Source organism: Aotus nancymaae, unplaced genomic scaffold (genome assembly GCF_030222135.1).
Source record: "Aotus nancymaae isolate 86718 unplaced genomic scaffold, 86718_ANA_hifiasm-v0.15.2.pri h1tg000003l, whole genome shotgun sequence".
Lineage (NCBI taxonomy): Eukaryota > Metazoa > Chordata > Mammalia > Primates > Aotidae > Aotus > Aotus nancymaae.
This window is the reverse complement of record NW_026988414.1, coordinates 43,712,942-43,734,776: the sequence shown is the minus strand read 5'-3', so window position 1 is coordinate 43,734,776 and position 21,835 is coordinate 43,712,942. Positions and strand designations below refer to the sequence as shown.

General features: G+C 35.8%; 1 protein-coding gene across 1 annotated transcript in view; it reads right to left on the bottom strand.

Moving 5' to 3' along the window:
• Window positions 1-21,835, bottom strand: part of LINGO2 (leucine rich repeat and Ig domain containing 2) — a 347,291-nt gene that overhangs the window by 325,218 nt on the left and 238 nt on the right. The gene's annotated exons all lie outside the window — the stretch shown is intronic.

Below are 21,835 nucleotides of genomic sequence, written 5' to 3'. Positions count from 1 at the left end.
AGTTTCTACCATTTTAAAATTTGAATTGGAAATCTAACAAGAACCAGCCTTCTAAGATGACGATGGTTTCCAGTAGGCTAATAAATAGACCAAGGGAAAGGCTTCATATGGTATTTTGAAGGGTGAAGAAGGAAGTCAAACACGGCTGTACCCATTGTGATGTCTTAAGTATTTGGGGGAATTAGAAAGGATAAATACATCTCCAAAAATAGCCTCCAAAGCCTTCTTACTCACAGTGTACACTTTGGTTAGCATAATTACTGTGACCTAGAAATTGCTTAGAAAATAGAAAAACAGTCCTTATCTCAGGTCTTGTGAATCAGAATCTGCATTGTAACAGAATGACTAAGTGATTTCTAAGCACATTGAGTTTTGAGTACCACCACTCCAAAACACCTCATCAGAATCTGCTGCAAATACTTGCCAAGCAGCCAGGGCTGATGCCAGCTTAAAGCAGTTCCAGCCAACTATGAACCTTCCTGCCTCCTTACTTCTTCTTCCCCATGTCATCCACTCACCATTTTCGTGGCTGCAGCCTTAACAAGCTACTCTCATCTTTAATATGGGCTATTTTAGTAATCTTCTAACTGTTCTCCCCGCTTTGCCTACTGACCCCATGCTGTCCATACTCCACACACAGCCAGAGGAATCTTGACAACAAGGAGAAGAGATTGTGCTCCTCTTATGTCAAAAATACTTGGGGGCCTCTCTCTGCACTTAGCATAAAATCAAGTATCAGCTTGAACTCTAGCTGAACCTTTGTCTCACATGTCCCTTTCTCTCTTTCTTTCTTCTCCTTGAACATGCTGAGCTTATTCCTGCTTCAGAGCATTTGCAGTTGCTAAATCTCCCATATCATCACATGGCTCTCTCCTTCTCAACAGTCAGGTTTCAACTTGAATGTTACCTCCTCAGAGAGACCTCCCTAATGACTCTCTTCCATGTTTCCCTGAAATTACTTTGTTAACTCAGTTTATAAATCATCAAAGATATTTTATTTGAATAGTTTGTGTTAAACAACCAAAACTACCGTTAACTTAATTCCCTTTACTCCTTTTTTCCCTCCTTCTGTCCTTGAGCCTGAACTTCAAAACTACAAGGCTTATAAAAACAACTTTCACAAGAATTGTTCTGACAGTCATTGGGGTGGTACTGGACCAATAATCATGAGCGGATGGCTAACAACAAAAATAATCTACCTCACTACCAGCAAGTTTTACAGCAGCTAATGATGAAAATTACTAACTGAACCAATCTCCTATCTTCTCCTCACCCTATAAAATCCTACCCCTGCTTTAACTTGGAGAGTTACCGAGTCTTCAGGTGCTCCCAGTGCACGTCAGCTGAATAAAGCTCCCGGCTCATTTTGCATCACTTAAAATACCTTTTGACCTTATCTATTTTTTAGTTCCCTCTATTAGAATGTAAGCTCCATATAGTCCTTATTGTTAGGATCAATCTTTCTGATTCACCAGCATCACCAGAACTTAGGACAATGCTTCTCCCATAGCTTCTCAATAAATGTCTGTGGGCTGGGTTCTTTTTAAAAAGAAAACCACGTTGTTCCTAATACCCAACATAATTGTTTCTTGCCTATCATATGAGCTGACCACAAGACCCCTTGTTTCTTGACCTTGTTCCTTAGAAATTTATTTCATACCCACAAGTTTTCTTGTTATTGAATGCAGCCCCAATAAAGAAAGTTCTTTCTTGTCCTACTTACACTGGTTTTACGGCTGTAGTAACCACTGAATCCTGCCATTGGCAAAGGCAAAGTGGTCCTTCTGTGTAGACAAATGGAATAGGGCTAAAATTTACTGACACTTCAAAAAGAAAGCCACAGAAACTCTCTGGAAGCTTTCACTCAGAGAAAATGGTCCCTTAGTATTCTGGTAATCAAACAGTAGTGAGCATTATTCCCAAAGCCTGAAAATGCCTGGGCAAGCTATGTGGCAGGTCATGGAGGACTGTATAGGAAAATTCCAAGCTACCAATCAGGGAAAGGAGAACCCTAGCTTGAATTCTGCCATGCAAATTTTACCCATTTTGCATTTTTACTATTTCATCTAATTAATTCTTCTATCAGAGGAGATCAGAACTGTTATGATTAGGGGGAACTAGGAGTCCCATAAAATCCTGGAAAGGAAAGAAATGTAAACAGTAAAACCAAGACTTAATCCCTTAGCATTAGCTGTACCTAAATGAGTGATTCTGTTATCTTTATTCAGAGAGTAAATCTGAGCTTGTAGTCTTCAGACATGTCAGTCTATCAAAGGCCAGATACTAGGGCTGGAACTAATTTCCTTAGCAAATTAACCAGGCACAGCTATTATCACCCTAGCTAGAGAGCAATGGACAAAAGAGGAACTCCACTTTCCTCTAGATAAAAAGCTACAACCAATGGCACAGACTGAGCACAGGGACAGACTTGAATTAAGAGACAATTATATCAACCAGAAGCAGAGAAGATGGGGAGAACTGGATATATTTGAGAGCTAAAATGGAGTTATAATTAATATTTACTTCAGATGATGACATATATGAACATATTTTTTGCATAATTACTATATTACCTCAATAACCTAAGCACACAAAATTAATTCTAACTGTAAGTATCAAAATAATGTTTCCTGGTGACAGATTTATTCCTAATCATTCTCTCCTCTCTTTTACCACTATACCTTATACAAACCTCTATTGTAATATTCCAAGGCCCATTTCTGATAGTAAATTTTAAAAAGTAACCCAGGTCCAGTTATGAGAACATATTTTTTTTTCCTTCTGGAAATTTAAAATGCATGGCTAATGTTTGGGTTAAGTGACATCAAGATATATTTGATAGCATATTCTAATTTTCTCACTGCATTCATAAATAACTTGGAAATTCCCCTCATTTTAAATTAGGAGAAAACTATCGCATGCATAATGCTATCTGAACTGTGAAAATTGAAGATTTTCTTTCAGTTACCTTTTAAAATTGGATTTATCTACCAATTATTTCAACCCTCCAAGACAAATTCACACACAGTTTCAGTAAAATGTGATTTATTTGTAGGCGATTCTTGCTAAAACAAACTGATTCATAAGATAAAGTGTGGTTAAGTAAGTTCCACATAGCCAAGTCAGAAGTGGCAGCAGAGTACTTTGCTTTTTCCAAGTAACTCCTTTGACCAACACCCAAGATGATAGGGTGTTTTTTCTTACAACCAACTTCAGGAACAAGATATCCCAGTTACTACTGGTACTTTTTCTCAGGGTGGGTCATCACAAATGTAGCTATGCCATTGGCGATTCTCAAATGTATTCAAAACAGCTTTAGCACAGTCTCTGAAACTAATTAAGTCAGGTGCTCACAAGCATTCAGAGTAGAAAGTTCCTCCTCATTCAGCAGTTGAGTAAGCTTTTATTGATTTCCTGTCAGTATGAGCATCTTCATCTCCAGGTCCTAAGTCATGTCTGTTTCCAGTCCAGAATGCTGGTATTGTCTACTCTAAAGTCCATTTGCTTAGTATACCAAGTCAAATCTAATCACTCTTCCCTCTGCATAGCCTTTTTAATCCCCACCTCATCAGTCTTCAACTCAAAGGCTTTCACTAGCCTCATCTTTCTTTATAAAACCTGTATCCTTTCTACCTTTTTAACTCCCTTTAACTCTTACACTCCCCTTCTATGTCACTGAGAGAACAGGAAGGTGTCTTCTGTCAAAGAATGAAGCTTATTATCTCTCACAGCCTTAACACAGTGAGGCAAAAGACTCAAGCATATGCAGTGTTAAAATATTTATCGTAAGGCACTATAAAACACAAAGTTGAAAATTCAGTCAACATGTTCAAGAACTATTAGGTAATGTGAATATCATGTAAGAAACTAATTTCAAGAAGAGATCTACCATTAATGTTTTTTCTATCTTTATGTAATAGGGAATCATAATTATTTTATCCAAGGAAATAAAACAATGAAGGAAACATTCAAGCTTGACCTGATTCTATTGTGATCAGAGAGCTGAGTGGAACAAAATTAGAAAAGTAGTGGTCTGTGAAACCACGATCATTTGATTTGTAGTTCTGGCTCACCCTCAAGATGTCACTTTGGGTCAGTTACTTAAACTCTGAGCTTTAATTTTGATTTATACAAAATTAACATAATAGTACTTGCCTCAGATAACTTTTGAAGATGAAAGATAAAATGTGCAAAGTATCTACTTCATGGTTATGAGTCAAGGGGATTTGTAAGAATTTCTGAAATCTTCATATCAGGAAGCTTGTATATTTTGATTTCTGAGGTGATGATGTTATAGACTTCTTTAATTTTGGCCTGGTTCAATTTCTAAACCAGTTTCTCACTATCCTCTCTTAATATATACTGAGAAACGGGCAGTCAAAATGTTATGCACATGTGGCCTCCCATATAGACCACACATATTTTTTGTCTTCTCTCATCTTTATCTTTCAGTACCACCTTTCCCTGCATCTATTCTTATTGATCTAAATCCAGTTATACCTCCTTCATGAACCTTTCCTTCATTGCCCCATGTCTTGGTTACCTCAGTTTCCTCTAAATATTTATTATGTAGGTAACTAGTCACTTGCTAATATCCCCCATTGAGTCTTGCTCCAGGTATTTTGATGTATCAACAAAGTCAGCAGAGACTTGTCTACTTGCCACTATACTCTTCTACTCTCCCTTCCTTCTGCTGGAAAAGTCTTTTTTGGATAACACTAATATTTCAGTTAGGTACGTCTACATCCACTCATACTTCTTCTTCTTCATAACATCTGTGATTCTTTCAGAAACCACTTCTCTGCATATTATCTAGTGATTAATTGTACCCTCCAGTTCCCAAAAGTGGACAATATTTCTGAGCTACAGAGGGATAAAATGCATCTGTCCCTTTTTGTTCTTTTATATTAAAAGATAAACTCTTTGTGTCCAACATGTTTTAGATGGATGATGTCTCATTAATATTAATATTTTAAAGAGTTTTACATAATGTTTCCTTCTTTCTTCCTAAGATTTTGATGAGTCAGTAATGAACGGAGGTGCTATCATGGGGGCAAATTCAAGCTGCTCATCCCCTCTAATATTCAAGGCTTAGTTATTGGGTCAGGTTTATCTACCAATTCTCTTCATTTACACATTTAAACTTCATTTTATTTTGCTTTGCTTTATTGCACTTTGTGCAGTTTTACAAATTGAAGGTTAGTGATAACCCTGTATCAAGCAAGTTTATTGGTGCCATTTTCCCAACATCATGTGCTTGCATTGTGTCTGTGTCCTACTGTGGTAATTCTGGCAATGTATCAAATATATTATTGTGGCTTTATCTGTAACAGTTATCTGTGATCGATCATCTATATGCTACTATAATTATTTTGGGGTGACACAAAGTGTACCCACAAATGAGGCAAACTTAATAGATAAATGTATGTGTTCTGACTACTCCACTGACTAGCAGGTCCTCATCTTTCTCCCTCTCCTAGGCCCTTCCTATGCTTTGAGACACAATCATATTGAAATTAGGCCAATGAATAACTCTACAGTGCCCTCTAAATGTTCAAGTGAAATTAAGAACCGTACATTTCTCATTTTAAATTAAAAACTAGAAATGTTTGAGCTAAGTGAGGAAAGCCCAGATAGGCTGAAAGCTGGGCCTCTTAACCAAACAGCCAAGTTGTGAATGCAAATGGCAGTTCTTGAAGAATATTAAAAGTGCTACTCCAGTGAACCCACAAATGATAAGAAAGCAAAATAGCCTTATGGTTAATATGGAGAAAATTTTAGTGGTCTGGATAGACTATCAAACCATATGCAAGATTCCATTAAGCCAAAACTTAATCCAGAGCAAGGCCCTGACTCACTTTAATTCTATCAAGATAAAAAAGCTGCAGAAAAAAAAGATACTAGCAGAGGTTGGCTCATGAGGCTTAACAAAAGCTGTTCCTATAACACAAAAGTGCAAGATAAAGCAGCAAGAGCTAACATAGAGGCCGCAGCAAGTTATTCAGAAGATCTAGTTAACATCATCAATCGAGATAATTACACAAAACAATATACTTTCAATTTAGATGAAATAGCCTTATTTTGGAAGAAAATGCCATCTAGGATTTTCATAACTAGAGAGGAAAAGTCAATGTCTGGCTACAAAGCCTCAGGACATGCTGATCATCTTGTTAGGGGCCAATGCTCCTTTACCATTTCAAAAATCCTAGGGCCCCTAAGAATTATGCTAATTCTACTCTTCCAGGGTTCTATAAACAAAACAACAAAGCCTGGATGACAGCACATCTGTTTACATCATGGCTTATGGAATATTTTAAGCCCACTGTTGAGACCTACTGCTAAGAAAAAAAGATTCATTTCAAAATATTACTGTTCATTGGAAAGACACTTGGTCATCCAAGAGCTCTGACAGAGATTCACAAGAAAAATGTTATTTTCATGCCTACTAACACAGCATTCATTCTGCAGCCCATGAATCAAGGAGTAATTCTGACTTTCAAGTTTTGTTAAGAAATACATTTTGTAAGGCTACAGCTCCATAGATAGTGATTCCTTTGATGGATATGAACAAGGTAAACTGAACACCTTCTGGAAAGGCTTCACCATTCTAGATACCATAAAGAACATTCATAATTCATAGGAAGAGGTCAAAATAACAACATTAACAAGAGTGGAAGAAGCTGATTCCAGTTCTCATGGATGACTTTGAAAGGTTCCAGTCTTCAGTGGGGAAAGTAACTACAGATGAGGTAGAAATAGCAAGAGAATTAGAAGTAAAAGTAAATCCTGAAGATGTGACTGAACTGCTACAATCTCATGATCAAACCTGAATGGATGAGAAGCTGTTTCTTGTGGATAAGCAAAGAAAATGGTTTCTTGAGATAGAATCTACTCTTGAAGATATTGTGAACATTGATGAAATGACAACAAAACATTTAGAATATTAAACAAACTTATTTGATAAAGCAGTAGCAAGGTTTGAGAGAATTAACTCCAATTCTGAAAAAAATTTCACTGAGGGTAAAATGCTGCCACACAGGATTGCATGATACAGAGAAATCTTTTATGATAGAAAGTATCAATTGATGTGGCAAACTTAATTGTCTTATTTTTTAAAAATTGTCAGACACACCAACCTTCAGAACTCATCGCTCTGGTCAGCAGCCATCCACATCAAGGCAGACCCTCCACCAGCAAAAAGATTGTGATTCGCTGAGGGATCACAAGAAGGTTAGCATGTTTTAGCTTAAAGTATTTTTAATTAATATATACACATTTATTTTAGATATCATGCTATTGCACACTTAATAACCTATAGTATAACTATAATTTTTATATGCAGTAGGAAGTCAGAAACTTCATGTGACTTGCTTTATTGGGGTGGTCTGGAACCAAACCTGCAATATCTCCAAATTATGTTTGCACTGTATTCTCCCAGGTCTGCCAGCCCTTCTAAACTGTAAACTCTGGCACCCACCCACAAACAGCCTAAAGGTTTTCCAGATATGATCTCCAGAATAGATCTAGCTTAGGGATAGTTTTAGAATACAGCATATTCATATCATGTATGGTGTTCCTTTTAGTTATTTATTTCATCATTTTATACTGTAGTCATTTATGTCTTTTAATTTTGTCTCTGCACCTAGAGAGTATTTTAGGACAATCGAGGGAGTATGGCAGGCCCTGAGAAACAAAGCACAGTGTGATAACATCGTAGATATTTATAACTATCTTCTGATATTTTGAGGAAATGCTAAATGGAGTGATGAAATTACAGAATTATTTAAAGATGTGGATGAAAGGCAAGAATGGGCATTTGAAAATCATGTAAAAGTAGTGTGCAGTAACTTATAAGCTTACATTTACAAATTCAGCAAATATTTTTGACAGAGGTAATAAATGTTCAACACTTTATTAGGCACTGGATTACACTGTTAACATACATGAGAGTCCACAAGGAACTCTCTAACAAGAGTAACGTTCAAAAGTACAATTTATTGCTTTAAGAATTATAACAAATCTAAACCCGGGGTAATATGAGAATACAAGCATGAAAACAAACTCAAGAATTTTAGAAGTTTGTGAATTTAAAGTCTTACAAATAAACACTGGGAACTAACAGTAATGATTAACATTTCAAATATCTGTGAGGTTATTTGATCATATGAAGCTCATCTTTGTGTGATTTCCTTTAGGTATAGCTACTTCCTAGTGTGTTCCAGTTAAGCCAATGTCCTTTTACTCTCCTTCAGTGTAGATGATTTGGAATAGAGGTAAAACATCTGGAAGTTGTTTGGATATCAGCATAATCTGAATGATTGGGACAGGTCCTGTTGATCCAGTAGTAAGTATGCATGGTACCATAGACTAAGTAAGCAAAGAACTGAGTTGTTCTCCCATCATTAGTCTAAGCTTAAGTGCAAGCAGTCCAGTGCCTAGCTTTCTGCAAAAGTTTCTATCAGACAACTGCTTCTTCTCTGGAATACTCAGACTTTGAACTAAGATTAGAATATTAAAGCCCAGTGATTATTTTCTTATGTAGTAACAACCTTAACACCTGTTTTCTTTTTCTCATTATGAACAGTAACAGAAGCAATCTAATATTTATTATTTGCAACAGTCTTTTTAAAAAACTGCCTTTCAAATATAAGAACATTTGGTCAGTGATGCAAACTCTGAAAAGTAGCTGCTTTAATTTCTTTTTAAACACAGAGAGAGTTACTGATAAAGAAGGTAAGGTGAATGCAGATGCATGTGCAGACAGTGTGAAATTTGTAGACCCCTAAAGCACACTATAAATGTCACTCTCTGCTAGCAGGAAGATAACTTTATTTTTTAAAAATTAATAAAATGCGTAATTTGGGAATACTAGCAAAGAAACTACTTCAATATTTTAATGTAATATTCAAATTTGAATTTTCAGTGTAATTAATTTCTAAAGTAATAAAAAAAGGATAAAGAAGATGCATACCATTTTAACTACGAAATGCCTCAACTATTAAGACCCACTTCCATTTAAATAAATTCATATGCATATTATTTTATCAATAATTTACTTATTAATATATACATACAAAGGGACTATTAGGTACCAGGCATTTTAAAAATTCAATTATCAACATCTACCATTTGCCAGTCACTGCTTTAGGAATTAAGAATGCTACAGTAAGGGGGAAATATTAACAGTGCCTGAACTTATGATGCTTATAGTCTAGTAGGGAACAGAAACAGAGAGGTAGACAGCAGTTCATACAAGGAGGGGTGGCATCACAAATATACTATGTTACTGATTGAATCGCACTGTCCTAAGGCTAATCTGGCAGGTATTTTGCATTCACTTCTATAGAATCTGGCATTACGTGATTCTGATTTGTGACATACTTGATTCTAGACTGAAATTGCAAATGCCTTCTTAGTATATTCTAAACCTAGTTACTGGATTGCTGCATGTGGAAATGCTTGATTGAATCTATAACTGTTTCAAAACTGGAAACAATATTCCATGCGGTAAAGATAAGATGAATTTGCTATTGATTTTTATAACACAAACATTGGGGGAACTTCAATGTCCAGTCATGGAGTTCCTTAAATCATGCCCCTGATTAAATCTCATAAAGCATGCCAGATGTAGAGGCCAGACGCAGACTCACCTGGGTGGAATTGTATTAGACTTGGCAAGTAGAAAGATACGAAATGCAATTACATTCTTATTCATTAGAGACCAAAGTTTAAAATAGTCAAGTTATTTCCAAGATACAAATCTTTCAGTATTAAATGCATCATATTGACTAGAATGAGTTATGGGATGTAACTCACAAGAGTGAGAAAATGATAATGAGTGAATTATGTGCAGAATTTACAACAAATGAGAGCAAACTGTAGTTTACCATCTCTTTCAGGACAGTTTTTTCTTTTTGGAAGGTCTCCAAATCATGTATTTCAGAAGGTTCTGGTTTAAGAATTCCATTTGATGAAAGATCAGATGGAGAAAACACTGCCCTTTCTGCTAGCTAAGTATATTTTCATTCTGCTGCAAGTTCGTGCCAGGAGAAAATATTTTTCAAATAAAAAGTAACATAAGTTATCTTAGACCCTGTACTGTGCTATAATAACCGTGCTCTTTTGGCTCATATGAAATCAGAGTTGATAATCAATTTTGCATCAACTATGCCCTGGAGATGTTCAGGAATAGGGTATGAGACTTTCTAGTAGATACGGGTTTCAGAAATTCTCAAGTTGGAATTCTTGGCTAGGAAATTATTTGATGCCTCTTACAGTGCTTCAGATTTGCTAATAACCAGCTCTAAAAATTTTTATGAAACATTTTACTTTTAGTTCTTGTATATTCATAATATATATCATTTTCAAGATTTGTACTGTAACTCCCAGTAACTGACAGAATGTACTACTCACTTGCCCCTTAATTATTACACAGGATTTTTCTTTTAGCATTGTGATACTGTCTATTACACTTTCCTCCTTCAGTTGCAAAAGTAGGAAAAACTTATTACAAGTATATCTAACATAATAAGAGGTTAGTTTTCAATTTTCTTTAGGACTTAGATTACAGGCCTAGACACAGATGGTATATATGTGATACTGATTATGTTTAATCCATGTAGGGTACAGTGGAAAACATTTACTGATTTTACAGCCTAGCTAAATTCCAGTAACATAGAATCACGAAAAGATATTTAAACTCTTAAAACTTTTAAATAATAATTAATTTTCAATCTACTTTGCTCATATACTTTTTTTATGAAGTCACATTTTTTATCACATTTGAATACCATCTGCATTATTTCCAGTGCTGAAGATAGAATTTTTGTTTTTAATCCTGATAATTTAGATCATATTTGCCAGCCCACAGCATTTTTCCTCATTTTCTAGAACTCATTGTTTTTTCCTCCCATCCTGTAATAGCATTTTGGCTAAATAAAGGCAAAGAGAGAGGTAGGGTTTGATTTCCAGTTATCAAAATTGACAAAGAATTATGTGATTTACTCTTGATATAATTGAAAAGAAAATGCCTGTGTTCATGTATACATGCCAGCTCTGTGAGAATCAAGTGTTCTGGGAACACAAAGATGAATAAGACCTGGTCCCCCTTAGAGGACTCACATTCTAGTGAGATGAACAGATGTAGCAGAAGCATGTGCAAGGGGGCAGGAAGGACAGATATAAGCCAGATGTACAGGGCAGGAAAGGACAAACATTGTGGAATAACAATGAGGCAAAAGGCAAGGCACGGGCATAGGAGGCGTGAGTCTTGAGAGAAAGAAGTTTGATGAAGAATTTCCCATGGTACATTAAGATGTCGGTGCTTTATCCCTAAGGGTTTAGTGATGATACGTTGAGATTTGCTTTCCATGTGGGTTTTAAGTGGGTGGAAGACAAAATTGAAGTCATGGAGACTTATGAAAAGAGCACTGAAGGAAAACATTTTTTAAAAGAAAAAGATGATTACATTAATGCAGGTAAGAAAGCATTGGACCCAAACTATAGGTGTCGCTTTGGAGCTGGAGAGAAGAAAATAGACTGAAAAGGATACTTCAGAAACAAAAAGGATGTAGTGATGCTAAGATATGACGAGAGAGAGAGAAGGTTCCCAGGTGGAGAGACTTTGGATGATGGTAGGGCAAGTTTGTGAGGGTACATGATATTTCACTTTCCTCCAAGTTAATTGTGGATTTCCTCCAAGTTAATAATGATGTCTTGCAAAATGATATCACAATTTGCAAGATATCATTATAAAGACCAACAATGAAACTTGGTACATTTTCAGTTCCAAATAAATGATGTAGTGTATCAGTGCTACTACTGATGGATAATCTAAATCCACGTGGACTGCTCAGGTGTTGATGCTTGAGCTTCAGGTATAGCAGCAGCAACAGCAGCAAGGATGGGCTTGAGGGTTTCTCCAGTTCTATCATGGAGTCTATCTGAGAACATAACTTCCCATAGTAACAACTGCAATACAGTCACCCTTAATGAATTGCTATGCTATCCGTGGTGTAAGAGCGAAGAGTCCTTGTTTTTGGCTTACTGGCTAACATCAAGCAGACTGAAATAGATTATAACTTCAAGGTGGTTTTTTCCAGAAGAGCTCCATGGCTCCTGTGATGTACATATATTCCCATTCAATAAACAGATGCAATGTTGAAACCCATAGCTTTTACCCAACTCTTGCTACTGCCATCCCAAATTTGGCTCCCGAAACTTCTTTTCTGGATGGTTCTTAATTCCTTACTAGTTTCCCCTTCATTCAGACCTCTATCTCAAATCTTATGTCTTATAATACATGATTAAAATGAGTAAGTTACAAAACCTAGTTTAGGTTTCCTTAAATGCGGTGCTCCATTTATTTTTCTCATAACCAAACATTTCAGCGACTTTCCATTGAATAGATTCAGAATTCAGATTCAGCAATTTTACCCTGAAGTTTAAAGGTGTTCCACAATCTTCTTCCCAGTTACATCTTTCTGTACTTGTTCTTGCTTCCATACAATAAAAGGATGTGTTTACTTTCCCCTGAACAAGACATATGGTTTTTCTCCTGAACCTCTGCTCTCATATTCTTTGGCTGAAATGTCCTACCTCATCTTCCCTACTCTTCTGTATTCTCATGCTTTTTTTGAGGCCAGACTCTGACTTCACCTTCCTCATAGATTCCATGAAGCTTCCAGTCCACTATGACCTCTTTTTTCTTTAAATTGCTGTAATTCTTATCTACCCAAGCTCCTGATATGTACAGTACTGTCTGTTTTTTTCTCCTTTGCATAATGTCACATGTTGGCTTTGCTTGTCACTGGCATCATAAACTCCTCAAGGGTAATGCTGATTTTTTTTTGAGATGGAGTCTCACTCTGTCACTCAGCCTGAGTGCAGTGGCATGATCTCGGCTCACTGCAACCTCTGCCTCACAGGTTCAAGTGATTCTCCTGCCTCAGCCTCCCAAGTAGCTCGGACTACAGGCATGTGTCACCACACCTGGCTAATTTTTTGTGTTTTTAGTAGATAGAGAGTTTCCCCTTGTTTGCCAGGATGGTCTCGATCTCCTGACCTCGTGATCTGCCCACCTCAGCCTCCCAAAGTGCTGGGATTAAAAAGTGTGAGCCACCATGCCCAGCCCCGGTAATGCTAATATTTAAGAGTAGATATTGTCTTTAATATATCTGGAATTAAAGCAGACAGAAACTGAAACTGTTTCATGTGGCCGCGTGCCAATGCAAAAAAAAAGACTCTCACCTCCATACCTCTTGATGATGTCAGTGATGCAGCCTGACACTGACTGGCTTTGGCTCAACAATTAGGCTGCATTTTGAATGTCTCAAATTGTACTTCCAAAAGTGTCAAAGTGAGATTGTGCAGTAAAAGCTAATTCTTCAGTAAAAGGAATTGAATCTATTGACGTTGCCTTAAAACTACAATGTCTCTCTGGTCATTAGCAGGAATTTTCCCTGCTTCTGAAGAGAGTCAGATCCAGAATTTGCTTTAATAAAAAAAAAGGAAACAAAGAAAAGAATAAGCTCATTGATGACAACAACATCTTTGAAGAAGACATACTACTGGATGTGATGGTCTGTTTAGGTTTATACACAGGGACATCCCAAGAAGAAAATGTTAGCATGTTCATAGGTAGGGGAGAGGAGAGAGGAAAGAGAATAAGGACTTTGGGGAGGAAGAAAATAGAAAGGAAGAGAGGAAAGAAGAAAGAAAGAGAGCAGAGGGAGAAAACGAAATAAGAATACATTTGGTCAAGGCTTATGTTCTTAACACCAGAGTTGTGAGCTGGGATAAAAAAATAACTTAATACCAGTTTCCTTTTATTACCAACAATCCTCTAATTATTCAAGAAAGGAATGAGCCCATGTGGCAGACAAACCTAAACTCTATCTCTTTGAGTCCATGATCAGGAACAGTACTTCTCATAAATTAACACATCTGCAAAATGTATATGGCTAGGAAGCCCTTTGTAGATGGAACACATACCTCCAGACCAGTGGTCCACAGAACACACATTAGAAAAGGATCCATTCAGTCACTCTGGTACTTACAGGAAAAAAAATCCAATTGAGACGAACAATGAAGTACTATTCAAATAACTTTTAAATTGGCCCTTTATATAATTACTCAATAAGTCATGGGTATATACATTTACATACAAAGTTATGCCAAGAATTACATATGAAGTGTGTCCATAAGTGTTTTGTTCTTTGATGAAAAGGAAAACCAGATGATTGTTGACATTATCATCAGCAAACACTTGCTTAGAATCAGGCCTATAATAGCACTAGTAGTAATGGGGCTTCCATAAAAAAATACTATGGATTTTAAGCCTTTTTCTTTTTTTTTTTTTTGAGATGGAATGTCACTCTTGTTGCCCAGGCAGAGTGCAATGGCACCATCCCGGCTCAGTGCAACCTCTGCCTCCTGGGTTCAAGTGATTCTCCTGCCTCAGCATCCTGACTAGCTGGGATTACAGGCATGCACCACCACACCTGGCTAATTTTTTGTATTTTTAGTTGAGACAAAGTTTGTCTATGTTGATCAGGCTGGTCGTGAACTCCCAACCTCAGGTGATCCACCCGCTTCAGCCTCCCAAAGTGTTGGGATTACAGGCATGAGCCACCATGGCTAGCCAAAGGATTTTAAGTCTAAAGCTGCTTTCAAATTCATGGAAAAGCAAAATAAACAGAACAAAAAGTAAATTACACAATATCATAGAAACGTATTTTATAGTAGAGCAAACAGCACATGTATAATGGCATATTGATTTATTTTAGAAAATAAAAACCAGATTGATATAATGGAAAACTTACAGATTTTATAAAGAGTACATCTTGGGAGAAAAACTCACTCCCACTTGTATTAGCTGTGTGAGCCTGGTAATCTACGTTCCTTTCTACGTCTCAGCTTCTTCATCTTGAATATGTTTATAACCATGTCTACGTTTCAGAGTACACATACCTTTGTATAAAAGACATGTATTGAGCCTACTATTTAATTTAGGGTAGTTACTATTTTCTTGCTCTTGTCTGTTAGATTTAATAGAAAGACGCATGTTGTATTCAGGTACTGATTACTTTTCCTTACCTGTTTCTGCGGGAAGAGATTTTATAAAGATTGTCTTCAGCAGTATGTTAATATCATGCTAAACCTTATTCTTAGAATGACAAAATCCTTTATAATGAAATGTTCCATTTGCTCACTCAGGGACTTCCTAACCACTCAGTTCAAATCCCTGCATATATTTTGTCAAATTTTTAGCCCCTGTCACGACTCTGCTTGGCTTTTCAACTCCATAGTCTATTGTATCAGTGCTGCTTTCCAAACCGCAGCGCATCCCTGAATCTCATTCCCTTCCAAGGTCTGCTTCCTCTGCACCTCACTGAGGGGAAAACTGAGCTGCTGAGAGAAGATGAGTGACTTTCCAGTCCTCCTTTGTTGCTGATGCCCACTTTGCTGATGTTGGGTGAATTCACTTCCTCCCACTGTAGTTTTCTGTCTACACTCTCTTCCCTTACACCTAAGCTTGTGATTTAGACTCTGCATTCACTGAGAAGACTGGCTCCACCCAAAACCAATAGTTTACAAAGCATTAGCCAGAAACTCTTGAGATTGTCTTGTTTATCCCATTTCTTCTCCTAGTATGGTTTCAGATGGCATGTTGTAGATGAATGCTGGCAGTTACTTCTTAAGTATTTTACTATGTTAAATACAGTTTTAACTCTAACTTTTCATTTTAAAATTAATGACAGTCTTTTTAATAAAATACATGTAATTAAAAAAAGGTTAAAGGCTTAAGTATAGATACTACTAGATTAATGTCAGGGATTCCCAAAGACAGTTTCTATGAGTGTACTTCAAGGTAGTATTTCCAAATTAGAGAATTCTTTCAACAGAGAAGGATGATTTGTTTGCTGCTGTAAAAATATATGTTAACATTTCATTTAGTTGCTTTTAATGTGTTTTATGATCCAAAAAACCATAATTTGATAGAAAAACCATTCTGGTAATCTATAGTTGTAAAGAAAATGCTATTTACCTCAAGGCACCAATCTGAGTATAATGTGAACTATATTAGATTATTAAGCAAAGCATTACCTCAAAGTAAAAACCCTGACCATAAATCATAGAATTGCCATTATTGTAATATGGAAGTTGTTGATAGAAATGGATTAGACCAAGATATCTTCAAAGAGCCTGAAGAAAAATGTTTATAAAAGTGAATAATAGTAACTGCTACCACAATAAAATACTTATTTAGTGCTTATGGAGTGTCAGGCATTCTGCTAAGCACTGGCCTTGAATTATTTCACTTATTTCTGGAGACCAAGGTAAAAATACTGTGACATTTGGCTTTAAACAAATGAACTTCTAGGTAGACCTACTGTATATATACAGAATTCACATCATTATCATCACTGTCATCATCATCACAGTAACTTATTTATAATGCATCAGATTCTTGGCTGAGTATTGGATACCGATGATCTCATTTAATCCCTACAATTGTCCCATTGGGTCACTATTAGTATCTTCAGATTACTGATTGAAAATCAAAACTCTGAAAGGATACATAGCCCAAGATCATTAATTTGTGTCAGAGCTATGATTCAAACTCAGGCCTTACTTAAAGTCAATAATATCTATAAACTTGATAGTTTATAGGTCAATCACAATTTATTACAGCTTGCCTCCTCAAAGAAGAAAAGGGTAGCTTGCTGGGATGGCAGCATTCTAATAAATTCTATCCAGTAGTACATCTACAGAAAGTGGCAAACCCTACTTCTTTCTCGCAAGTATATGAGACCTTCAAATATAGAGACCTTATTAAATAAAAATTCAAAGTTTGTGGAAAAGACCATACTTGATCCATAAAGGCAACAAGATAACTAATAAATGCTTTTTCTTGTCCCTTTATTTTAGATTGAATCCTCTATACTATTATGTATTAAAGGGATACCACGATATGTCACTTTGTGATTTAAAAATATCTATCACTAAATAATGGCAGTTCAGTTAATCATGAAAGGATAAAGTAGCCTTATCTGACAATGGACAGAATGTACTATTTACCAACTGGTCCCACCAACAAGAGAGATATGACTCCTGTTAAAAATATAGAACTGTGACCTGTCAGAATGGCTACTATTAAGTCAAAAATGTAACAGATGCTAGCAAGGTTGTGGAGAAAAAAGAATACTTATACACTATTGATGGAAGTTAAATTAGTTTAGCCATTGCAGGAGACAGTGTGGAAATTCCTCTAAGACCTTAAGACAGAAATCCCATTCAACCCAACAATCTCATCATTGGGTATATGCTCAAAGAAATATAAATCATTCCATTATAAAGACACATGCACACATATGATCCTTGTAGCACTATTCCCAATAGCAAAGACATGGAATCAACCTAAATGTCCATCAATGATAGACTGAATAAAGAAAATGTAGTACATATACACCATGGAATACTATGCAGCCATAAAAAATGAGATCATGTTCTTTGCAGGGACATGGATGAAGCTGGAGCCCATTATCCTTAGCAAACTAACACAGTAACAGAAAACCAAACACCTCATGTTCTCACTTATTAGTGGGAGCTAAATGATGAGAACACATGATCACAGAGGCGAACAACACACAGTGAGACCTTTCAGAGTGTGAGGGGGATGAGAGGAGGGAGAGAATCGGGAAAAACAACCTACTGGTACTAGGCTCAACACCTGGGCAATAAAATAATCTGAACAACATCCCCCATGACACAAGTTTACCTATGTAAGAAACCTGTACCTGTGCCCCTGAACTTAAAAGTTAAAAATATGTATATATAGAACTGTGATGTTAGTACAAGTTTTGATATTCATTCTGTCAGTCAGTTACCAGATATGACTTTGTATGAGGCTCTGGGGTTAAGTCTTAAGGAAGAAAGTCAAAGGCCTTGACTTCAAGCATATTACATTTTAGTGAATAATATCACATTTCCCCAAGTCTGCACATTTAGAAAGTTCTTGGATTATTTTCAGACTGTAAGAGAATTTCTCTGAAAATACCTCACTCAATCATACAAAATATACTGACTCCGATGTACTACTAAGGATCTGTAAAACAATGGTAATTTTCAGTAAATTAACTGAAACGAAAATGATGCTGTGAGTTAGGAGATTCCTTTATCAGAGGTGTTAATGTGCCCCAGCTCATTAGAGGATTGTATGAAAAAAAGCTGAACTGACATTTACTTTTTTGTGTTTTGTGTCTTCTTTAGGCTCCTTTCTCGTTATTTTCTCTCTCCTTAAAGTGCCCCCTATTATTTTGACCACACATGCACTGCAATGAAAAGGACGTGATACATTTAGCAGAATTACTTACTTAGGTTTACGTAAGCAGTATGTGGCAAGTAAGCGAGGTTTGCTTTCTAGCCATAAAAATGTGCCTGCGATGCATGCTGTGTTCCTGAGGAGGAAATACAGTGATGTGATGATAAAATGATGAAGGGAAGGATAGAGCCGGAGAGAAAAAAGTCTCATAAGGGAAATAAAGTAGGGTAGCAGCTGCCCCCATCTTAATTGAAGCATAAATTTCAGACGCAGGATCTGAGGTTTAATTTTAAGCGTACACACAGAGAGAGAGAGAGTGTGTGTGTGTGTGCGCACTCGTGCATATGTGCACTACTGTGATAAAAAAATACATAAACTCTTTTCATCCTTTATACGAAGGGATTTTAAGTCAGTTTTATAAAGGAAAAAGTTGCAAATGTAGAAATATATTGATTTTCACTGGAAGATGTTTACGTAGTCACCATTTAACAGAGAATAACAAAATCCATGAAGGACAAGTATTCCAGGCACCACGAGAGATATAATAGGCTAGAAATCACACATTTCTGCACTCATGGAGCTAAGCACTCTCAGCTTATCATTTCTTTCTGTACTTATCTTCCCTGCTTCCAACCCACCTCTGCCAGAATAATTTAAAATATATATATATATATATATATATATATATATATATATTTGGCTTCATTTTCATATTTAATACCACCATAGTTGTGCATGCAAAAACACCAGTCTAGCCACTACCTATATGTCCAGCCACTTCTTGCATCTCTCCCTATATCCCAGTTTCATGCTTTCCACTCCTCAAACATAACATTTATTTTTACATTATGGTGACTTTGTCAGACTGTGCTCTGAGCCTCAAATACCTTCATACCAGTTTTCCATCAATTAAAACTCCCTCCACTTGGTTGCAGTGCAGCTGAAATGCCTCTTAAGCTTCACGCTTTTTGATATTCTTCAGTTTTAACAGTCCTTCATCTTAATTTCTGGATAATTTTGCTTGGAATATGTTATTAAAGCTCTCAATTCATTTGCCCTGAAAGGAGCTGTTCATGTGTCTGTTCATATGGCTTGTGTGTGTGGTTTTTGTTTTTTTTTTGCGTGGGTGGGGTGGTAGGTGTGAACTACTTGGACAGGGCAGTGAGGGTTGCTAATTTGTTTCTGGCCACATGCTGTTTTGTATGTGTTAGGCTTTTAAAACGTGTTTAAAGGTAAATATGCAGCCAGAAAGTATTTAAGATTCACATGAGATTTTTGATGAGGGAATCAGCTGCCTCACTAAATTCTCAAGATTTAATTTCAGAAGATCTAAGAATGTGAAGAGTTGCACAGGTGAGAATGCCCATTGGTCTCTGCACAGAGCAAGGGATGTATTACATACACAGGTGCTATTTAAATGTTTTTCATGAATCACCTTGGGGAAGGCATATCAGAAATGTTTTCAGAGATCTCATCTTTTATAGCCTGTCTTTATAGCTTAGTATTGTTTCTTTGTATGAGCAGAGAGTAATATAATCCTAAGCTTGGCAAATCTTTGTTTTAAAAATGCTTTAAGAAAGAAAAATTGCTTCTAAGCTTAGGAACAGAACAAATATTTATAGCTTTGTTATAAACTTCTGAGAAACAGAATTAGGACACCTTGACACCCTTTTTACTTTACGGAGAAGCTAACATACATCACCATAAAATAATGTAACTGCCATTCATACAACAGAGAACGTAAATAAATTTCCAACTAATGTAAACTATAAAACCATAATATATAAAATTTATGTTCACTTTAAAACAATTCATCTTTAACTGAGAAAACATGTTAATTCACTGTCAAATCTTTTGTATCCAGAGGACACTTCTAAATCCTATGTTTGTATACAGAAAAGTAGAATGGGCTACCCCTGTACATCCTGATTAGCAGGATTCATTTTGAAGGGGTATGTGAAGATAAGTTTTGTAGTATAATACTTGGATCAAAATTATTTGTCCATTTTCCCCATACTAATGAATTATACAGTTCACAAAGATAAAGTATTCTAAGGAAAGTGCATATCTCACAAACAGAAGAGCTTTTGCAACAAGATAATTATTACCTGCATTACCTTATGATTATTCACCTTCGAAACAGCCTTAATTTTATCTCCCTTTTAAAAAGTTTTTCTTTCTCACTCTGAGGTTTTGACATGTAATCCAATTTTGTTGCAAACATTGAAATAAAAATAATTAGGATTAACTCTAAGACTTAAAAGTTTAAGACTATGGAAGTCTGTCTCAAAGTATTTTTGCTACAATTGTGTGTTAGATGCTAATGCTATGAAGCATAGAATTACGGGTTGAGCTTTCTTCTAATGTATCCCAAGTTTTGATGCCTCTTTTATTTATAGACTGTCAGAACTCTTCTAAATGTGAGTAATCCACTTTGCCACTTAACAGGACAAAAAAATTATTCACCAGCTCAGTTCATCAAATAAACATTTCTGCCATGAGATTGGTAATCTATACTATTTCAAAAAATTTTTAAATTTGTAGCTGTTTGGGTTTTATACTCTCATGAAATCGTATATGCAAGTAAGTCATTAATGATTTGAAAGTTTATGTTTATTAAACTTCAAAAGATTGTTTTTAAACACTTCAGAAGTCTTTATTTATATCCACTTAATTATGTCAGGCTATAATTTACTGACTGAATTTCATTTACTTTATTTTCAGAAAGTACAAAAGCTGTATTTGTCAAAAGTTTAAAGTGCTCAAGCATTAGTGACATAGAATAATCTCCATTCATTGCTTTCTAAATAAAGAGATTTTATGTAGATTTTTTCTGTTTCTATACTTGAACTTAAGGAAAATCTTGCTTTGCAATGCATAAAATTCAAAGAAACTGAACGTTTTGATGGTCAGAGTCAGAAGACAAGAATAGATTGTAGTTTCTTCAGGTAATTACCTGAAGAATTATTGACAACAAATTTAATTTATGTTTTAGGGTAGGAAGAGAGTTAAAGAGCAAGAAGATCTGACCAAAATATGGATAATAGTTAAGAGTTTCCAGCATGTAATAGAAAAAGTAGATAAAAGAGTACTTGAATAAGAGTGCAATATTTTAAATCCTCAGAGCCAAAATAATAGAGTATATCACTGTATTACCATCTTAAATAACAGGTGAATAGACTGAGAATGATAAACACGTTCAAAGAAATAAAAGGCAGAACAATGGTATAATATTCAGAAAATTGGAGTATCTTTGAAGCCTATTTATAAGATCATGTGCCATGAAATGATACTCACTTCTATATTGTGTAAAATATAAATGCTTAACGCCATCACTTTCTTTACTGCACCTTCAGAAGTACAACTGTTTATGCCATTAGAGTTGAGAATAATTAAAGAGGAAATCTTTATAGTAGTGGCCTTTATAGTATTCACGTGCCAGCATTACGTGTATCTTAAAATAGCTCCTTTCTCCTCTTGAGAGTAAAGGGACTCAATTATTACTATATG